Below are 6,000 nucleotides of genomic sequence, written 5' to 3'. Positions count from 1 at the left end.
ACATAAACAGTTGAACACCAGATTTCCGTAGCCTAAAGCTGCAGCCTTGTGGCTTCATAGCTCAGTGGCAAGAGCACTGGTCTCGTAAACCAGGGGTCGTGAGTTCAATCCTCACTGGAGCCTGTGGTCTGCGCTGCAGTTTTATGGCAACCATCACCTGAACAACTGTGCCTGATTTTCAACCCTCGCTCGAGGCTTGTAGGTGGTCTTTGAAGTAGAGCATGCCATGCCGACATCTTGTCCTAGTTTGGCTGTGATATTCCCCTTAGCTTCTGTCCTAACTTGTGGCAATTCCTATGTCTGATGACCTACCCGAAGGGGGCTTTCCTGGACTCAGCGTTTAGATGTGGCTCTTGCTGCTTTTTGAACACTTGAGGAGCAAACACTGTCTCCTCTGGCACCACATAAACAGTGGAACACCAGATGTTCATACCCAAAAGCTGCAGCCTTGTGGCTTCATAGCTCAGTGGCAAGAGCACTGGTCTCGTAAACCAGGGGTCGTGAGTTCAATCCTCACTGGAGCCTGTGGTCTGCGCTGCAGTTTTATGGCAACCATCACGTGAAAAACTGTGCCTTATTTCAACCCTTGAGCTTGTAGGTGGCAAAAGCGCTCTCCTCTGGAATCACATAAACAGTGGAACACCAGATTTCCGTAGCCTAAAGCTGCAGCATTGTGGCTTCATAGCTCAGTGGTTAGAGCACTGGTCTAGTAAACCAGGGGTCGTGAGTTCAATTCTCACTGGAGCCTGTGCTCTGCGCTGCAGTTTTACGGCAACCATCACCTGAACAACTGTGCCTGATTTCAACCCTCGCTCGATGCTTGTAGGTGGCAAAAGCTCTATCCTCTGAAATCACATAAACAGTGGAACACCAGATTTCCGTAGCCTAAAGCTGCAGCCTTGAGGCTTCATAGCTCAGTGGCAAGAGCACTGGTCTCGTAAACCAGGGGTCGTGAGTTCAATCCTCACTGGAGCCTGTGGTCTGCGCTGCAGTTTTATGGCAACCATCACCTGAACAACTGTGCCTGATTTCAACCCTCGCTCGAGGCTTGTAGGTGGTCTTTGAAGTAGAGCATGCCATGCCGACATCTTGTCCTAGTTTGGCTGTGATGTTCCCCTTAGCTTCTGTCCTAACTTGTGGCAATTCCTATGTCTGATGACCTACCCGAAGGGGGCTTTCCTGGACTCAGCGTTTAGATGTGGCTCTTGCTGCTTTTTGAACACTTGAGGAGCAAACACTGTCTCCTCTGGCACCACATAAACAGTGGAACACAAGATGTTCATAACCAAAAGCTGCAGCCTTGTGGCTTCATAGCTCAGTGGCAAGAGCACTGGTCTCGTAAACCAGGGGTCGTGAGTTCAATCCTCACTGGAGCCTGTGGTCTGCGCTGCAGTTTTATGGCAACCATCACGTGAAAAACTGTGCCTTATTTCAACCCTTGAGGCTTGTAGGTGGCAAAAGCGCTCTCCTCTGGAATCACATAAACAGTGGAACACCAGATTTCCGTAGCCTAAAGCTGCAGCATTGTGGCTTCATAGCTCAGTGGTTAGAGCACTGGTCTAGTAAACCAGGGGTCGTGAGTTCAATTCTCACTGGAGCCTGTGCTCTGCGCTGCAGTTTTACGGCAACCATCACCTGAACAACTGTGCCTGATTTCAACCCTCGCTCGAGGCTTGTAGGTGGCAAAAGCTCTATCCTCTGAAATCACATAAACAGTGGAACACCAGATTTCCGTAGCCTAAAGCTGCAGCCTTGTGGCTTCATAGCTCAGTGGCAAGAGCACTGGTCTCGTAAACCAGGGGTCGTGAGTTCAATCCTCACTGGAGCCTGTGGTCTGCGCTGCAGTTTTATGGCAACCATCACCTGAACAACTGTGCCTGATTTCAACCCTCGCTCGAGGCTTGTAGGTGGTCTTTGAAGTAGAGCATGCCATGCCGACATCTTGTCCTAGTTTGGCTGTGATATTCCCCTTAGCTTCTGTCCTAACTTGTGGCAATTCCTATGTCTGATGACCTACCCGAAGGGGGCTTTCCTGGACTCAGCGTTTAGATGTGGCTCTTGCTGCTTTTTGAACACTTGAGGAGCAAACACTGTCTCCTCTGGCACCACATAAACAGTGGAACACCAGATGTTCATACCCAAAAGCTGCAGCCTTGTGGCTTCATAGCTCAGTGGCAAGAGCACTGGTCTCGTAAACCAGGGGTCGTGAGTTCAATCCTCACTGGAGCCTGTGGTCTGCGCTGCAGTTTTATGGCAACCATCACGTGAAAAACTGTGCCTTATTTCAACCCTTGAGGCTTGTAGGTGGCAAAAGCGCTCTCCTCTGGAATCAGATAAACAGTGGAACACCAGATTTCCGTAGCCTAAAGCTGCAGCATTGTGGCTTCATAGCTCAGTGGTTAGAGCACTGGTCTAGTAAACCAGGGGTCGTGAGTTCAATTCTCACTGGCGCCTGTGCTCTGCCCTGCAGTTTTACGGCAACCATCACCTGAATAACTGTGCCTGATTTCAACCCTCGCTCGAGGCTTGTAGGTGGCAAAAGCTCTCTCCTCTGGAATCACATAAACAGTGGAACACCAGATTTTCGTAGCCAAAAGCTGCAGCCTTCTGGCTTCATAGCTCAGTGGCAAGAGCACTGGTCTCGTAAACCAGGGGTCGTGAGTTCAATCCTCACTGGAGCCTGTGGTCTGCGCTGCAGTTTTATGGCAACCATCACGTGAAAAACTGTGCCTTATTTCAACCCTTGAGGCTTGTAGGTGGCAAAAGCGCTCTCCTCTGGAATCACATAAACAGTGGAACACCAGATTTCCGTAGCCTAAAGCTGCAGCATTGTGGCTTCATAGCTCAGTGGTTAGAGCACTGGTCTAGTAAACAAGGGGTCGTGAGTTCAATTCTCACTGGAGCCTGTGCTCTGCGCTGCAGTTTTACGGCAACCATCACCTGAACAACTGTGCCTGATTTCAACCCTCGCTCGATGCTTGTAGGTGGCAAAAGCTCTATCCTCTGAAATCACATAAACAGTGGAACACCAGATTTCCGTAGCCTAAAGCTGCAGCCTTGTGGCTTCATAGCTCAGTGGCAAGAGCACTGGTCTCGTAAACCAGGGGTCGTGAGTTCAATCCTCACTGGAGCCTGTGGTCTGCGCTGCAGTTTTATGGCAACCATCACCTGAACAACTGTGCCTGATTTCAACCCTCGCTCGAGGCTTGTAGGTGGTCTTTGAAGTAGAGCATGCCATGCCGACATCTTGTCCTAGTTTGGCTGTGATATTCCCCTTAGCTTCTGTCCTAACTTGTGGCAATTCCTATGTCTGATGACCTACCCGAAGGGGGCTTTCCTGGACTCAGCGTTTAGATGTGGCTCTTGCTGCTTTTTGAACACTTGAGGAGCAAACACTGTCTCCTCTGGCACCACATAAACAGTGGAACACCAGATGTTCATACCCAAAAGCTGCAGCCTTGTGGCTTCATAGCTCAGTGGCAAGAGCACTGGTCTCGTAAACCAGGGGTCGTGAGTTCAATCCTCACTGGAGCCTGTGGTCAGCGCTGCAGTTTTATGGCAACCATCACGTGAAAAACTGTGCCTTATTTCAACCCTTGAGGCTTGTAGGTGGCAAAAGCGCTCTCCTCTGGAATCAGATAAACAGTGGAACACCAGATTTCCGTAGCCTAAAGCTGCAGCATTGTGGCTTCATAGCTCAGTGGTTAGAGCACTGGTCTAGTAAACCAGGGGTCGTGAGTTCAATTCTCACTGGCGCCTTTGCTCTGCCCTGCAGTTTTACGGCAACCATCACCTGAATAACTGTGCCTGATTTCAACCCTCGCTCGAGGCTTGTAGGTGGCAAAAGCTCTCTCCTCTGGAATCACATAAACAGTGGAACACCAGATTTTCGTAGCCAAAAGCTGCAGCCTTCTGGCTTCATAGCTCAGTGGCAAGAGCACTGGTCTCGTAAACCAGGGGTCGTGAGTTCAATCCTCACTGGAGCCTGTGGTCTGCGCTGCAGTTTTATGGCAACCATCACGTGAAAAACTGTGCCTTATTTCAACCCTTGAGGCTTGTAGGTGGCAAAAGCGCTCTCCTCTGGAATCACATAAACAGTGGAACACCAGATTTCCGTAGCCTAAAGCTGCAGCATTGTGGCTTCATAGCTCAGTGGTTAGAGCACTGGTCTAGTAAACCAGGGGTCGTGAGTTCAATTCTCACTGGAGCCTGTGCTCTGCGCTGCAGTTTTACGGCAACCATCACCTGAACAACTGTGCCTGATTTCAACCCTCGCTCGATGCTTGTAGGTGGCAAAAGCTCTATCCTCTGAAATCACATAAACAGTGGAACACCAGATTTCCGTAGCCTAAAGCTGCAGCCTTGTGGCTTCATAGCTCAGTGGCAAGAGCACTGGTCTCGTAAACCAGGGGTCGTGAGTTCAATCCTCACTGGAGCCTGTGGTCTGCGCTGCAGTTTTATGGCAACCATCACCTGAACAACTGTGCCTGATTTCAACCCTCGCTCGAGGCTTGTAGGTGGTCTTTGAAGTAGAGCATGCCATGCCGACATCTTGTCCTAGTTTGGCTGTGATATTCCCCTTAGCTTCTGTCCTAACTTGTGGCAATTCCTATGTCTGATGACCTACCCGAAGGGGGCTTTCCTGGACTCAGCGTTTAGATGTGGCTCTTGCTGCTTTTTGAACACTTGAGGAGCAAACACTGTCTCCTCTGGCACCACATAAACAGTGGAACACCAGATGTTCATACCCAAAAGCTGCAGCCTTGTGGCTTCATAGCTCAGTGGCAAGAGCACTGGTCTCGTAAACCAGGGGTCGTGAGTTCAATCCTCACTGGAGCCTGTGGTCTGCGCTGCAGTTTTATGGCAACCATCACGTGAAAAACTGTGCCTTATTTCAACCCTTGAGGCTTGTAGGTGGCAAAAGCGCTCTCCTCTGGAATCAGATAAACAGTGGAACACCAGATTTCCGTAGCCTAAAGCTGCAGCATTGTGGCTTCATAGCTCAGTGGTTAGAGCACTGGTCTAGTAAACCAGGGGTCGTGAGGTCAATTCTCACTGGCGCCTGTGCTCTGCCCTGCAGTTTTACGGCAACCATCACCTGAATAACTGTGCCTGATTTCAACCCTCGCTCGAGGCTTGTAGGTGGCAAAAGCTCTCTCCTCTGGAATCACATAAACAGTGGAACACCAGATTTTCGTAGCCAAAAGCTGCAGCCTTCTGGCTTCATAGCTCAGTGGCAAGAGCACTGGTCTCGTAAACCAGGGGTCGTGAGTTCAATCCTCACTGGAGCCTGTGGTCTGCGCTGCAGTTTTATGGCAACCATCACGTGAAAAACTGTGCCTTATTTCAACCCTTGAGGCTTGTAGGTGGCAAAAGCGCTCTCCTCTGGAATCAGATAAACAGTGGAACACCAGATTTCCGTAGCCTAAAGCTCCAGCATTGTGGCTTCATAGCTCAGTGGTTAGAGCACTGGTCTAGTAAACCAGGGGTCGTGAGTTCAATTCTCACTGGAGCCTGTGCTCTGCGCTGCAGTTTTACGGCAACCATCACCTGAACAACTGTGCCTGATTTCAACCCTCGCTCGAGGCTTGTAGGTGGTCTTTGAAGTAGAGCATGCCATGCCGACATCTTGTCCTAGTTTGGCTGTGATGTTCCCCTTAGCTTCTGTCCTAACTTGTGGCAATTCCTATGTCTGATGACCTACCCGAAGGGGGCTTTCCTGGACTCAGCGTTTAGATGTGGCTCTTGCTGCTTTTTGAACACTTGAGGAGCAAACACTGTCTCCTCTGGCACCACATAAACAGTGGAACACCAGATGTTCATACCCAAAAGCTGCAGCCTTGTGGCTTCATAGCTCAGTGGCAAGAGCACTGGTCTCGTAAACCAGGGGTCGTGAGTTCAATTCTCACTGGAGCCTGTGGTCTGCGCTGCAGTTTTACGGCAACCATCACCTGAACAACTGTGCCTGATTTCAACTCTCGCTCGAGGCTTGTAGGTGGC

At 50.1% G+C, this 6,000-nt stretch overlaps 22 non-coding genes across 22 annotated transcripts; all 22 read left to right on the top strand.

Annotated features, from left to right (window-relative positions):
• Positions 1 to 50: 50 nt before the first annotated feature.
• trnat-cgu lies at positions 51 to 123 on the top strand. Its single transcript has one exon. It is a non-coding gene; the product is annotated as a tRNA-Thr (tRNA).
• Positions 124 to 452: 329 nt separating this feature from the next.
• Positions 453 to 525, top strand: trnat-cgu. Its single transcript has one exon. It is a non-coding gene; the product is annotated as a tRNA-Thr (tRNA).
• A 150-nt stretch (positions 526 to 675) lies between these two features.
• On the top strand, positions 676 to 748 carry trnat-agu. The gene has a single exon. It is a non-coding gene; the product is annotated as a tRNA-Thr (tRNA).
• Positions 749 to 903: 155 nt separating this feature from the next.
• trnat-cgu lies at positions 904 to 976 on the top strand. The gene has a single exon. It is a non-coding gene; the product is annotated as a tRNA-Thr (tRNA).
• Positions 977 to 1,304: 328 nt separating this feature from the next.
• Positions 1,305 to 1,377, top strand: trnat-cgu. Its single transcript has one exon. It is a non-coding gene; the product is annotated as a tRNA-Thr (tRNA).
• A 151-nt stretch (positions 1,378 to 1,528) lies between these two features.
• trnat-agu lies at positions 1,529 to 1,601 on the top strand. Its single transcript has one exon. It is a non-coding gene; the product is annotated as a tRNA-Thr (tRNA).
• Positions 1,602 to 1,756: 155 nt separating this feature from the next.
• On the top strand, positions 1,757 to 1,829 carry trnat-cgu. Its single transcript has one exon. It is a non-coding gene; the product is annotated as a tRNA-Thr (tRNA).
• A 328-nt stretch (positions 1,830 to 2,157) lies between these two features.
• On the top strand, positions 2,158 to 2,230 carry trnat-cgu. Its single transcript has one exon. It is a non-coding gene; the product is annotated as a tRNA-Thr (tRNA).
• A 151-nt stretch (positions 2,231 to 2,381) lies between these two features.
• trnat-agu lies at positions 2,382 to 2,454 on the top strand. Its single transcript has one exon. It is a non-coding gene; the product is annotated as a tRNA-Thr (tRNA).
• Positions 2,455 to 2,609: 155 nt separating this feature from the next.
• On the top strand, positions 2,610 to 2,682 carry trnat-cgu. Its single transcript has one exon. It is a non-coding gene; the product is annotated as a tRNA-Thr (tRNA).
• Positions 2,683 to 2,833: 151 nt separating this feature from the next.
• trnat-agu lies at positions 2,834 to 2,906 on the top strand. Its single transcript has one exon. It is a non-coding gene; the product is annotated as a tRNA-Thr (tRNA).
• Positions 2,907 to 3,061: 155 nt separating this feature from the next.
• On the top strand, positions 3,062 to 3,134 carry trnat-cgu. Its single transcript has one exon. It is a non-coding gene; the product is annotated as a tRNA-Thr (tRNA).
• Positions 3,135 to 3,462: 328 nt separating this feature from the next.
• On the top strand, positions 3,463 to 3,535 carry trnat-cgu. The gene has a single exon. It is a non-coding gene; the product is annotated as a tRNA-Thr (tRNA).
• Positions 3,536 to 3,686: 151 nt separating this feature from the next.
• trnat-agu lies at positions 3,687 to 3,759 on the top strand. Its single transcript has one exon. It is a non-coding gene; the product is annotated as a tRNA-Thr (tRNA).
• Positions 3,760 to 3,914: 155 nt separating this feature from the next.
• trnat-cgu lies at positions 3,915 to 3,987 on the top strand. Its single transcript has one exon. It is a non-coding gene; the product is annotated as a tRNA-Thr (tRNA).
• A 151-nt stretch (positions 3,988 to 4,138) lies between these two features.
• On the top strand, positions 4,139 to 4,211 carry trnat-agu. Its single transcript has one exon. It is a non-coding gene; the product is annotated as a tRNA-Thr (tRNA).
• A 155-nt stretch (positions 4,212 to 4,366) lies between these two features.
• Positions 4,367 to 4,439, top strand: trnat-cgu. Its single transcript has one exon. It is a non-coding gene; the product is annotated as a tRNA-Thr (tRNA).
• Positions 4,440 to 4,767: 328 nt separating this feature from the next.
• trnat-cgu lies at positions 4,768 to 4,840 on the top strand. Its single transcript has one exon. It is a non-coding gene; the product is annotated as a tRNA-Thr (tRNA).
• A 151-nt stretch (positions 4,841 to 4,991) lies between these two features.
• On the top strand, positions 4,992 to 5,064 carry trnat-agu. Its single transcript has one exon. It is a non-coding gene; the product is annotated as a tRNA-Thr (tRNA).
• A 155-nt stretch (positions 5,065 to 5,219) lies between these two features.
• On the top strand, positions 5,220 to 5,292 carry trnat-cgu. Its single transcript has one exon. It is a non-coding gene; the product is annotated as a tRNA-Thr (tRNA).
• A 151-nt stretch (positions 5,293 to 5,443) lies between these two features.
• trnat-agu lies at positions 5,444 to 5,516 on the top strand. The gene has a single exon. It is a non-coding gene; the product is annotated as a tRNA-Thr (tRNA).
• A 328-nt stretch (positions 5,517 to 5,844) lies between these two features.
• trnat-cgu lies at positions 5,845 to 5,917 on the top strand. The gene has a single exon. It is a non-coding gene; the product is annotated as a tRNA-Thr (tRNA).
• The last annotated feature ends 83 nt before the right edge of the window (positions 5,918 to 6,000 follow it).

The sequence above is a fragment of the Clupea harengus genome, chromosome 7, assembly GCF_900700415.2.
Source record: "Clupea harengus chromosome 7, Ch_v2.0.2, whole genome shotgun sequence".
NCBI lineage: Eukaryota > Metazoa > Chordata > Actinopteri > Clupeiformes > Clupeidae > Clupea > Clupea harengus.
Note: the sequence above shows the minus strand (reverse complement) of the source record. Positions and strands in the feature narration are given on the sequence as shown.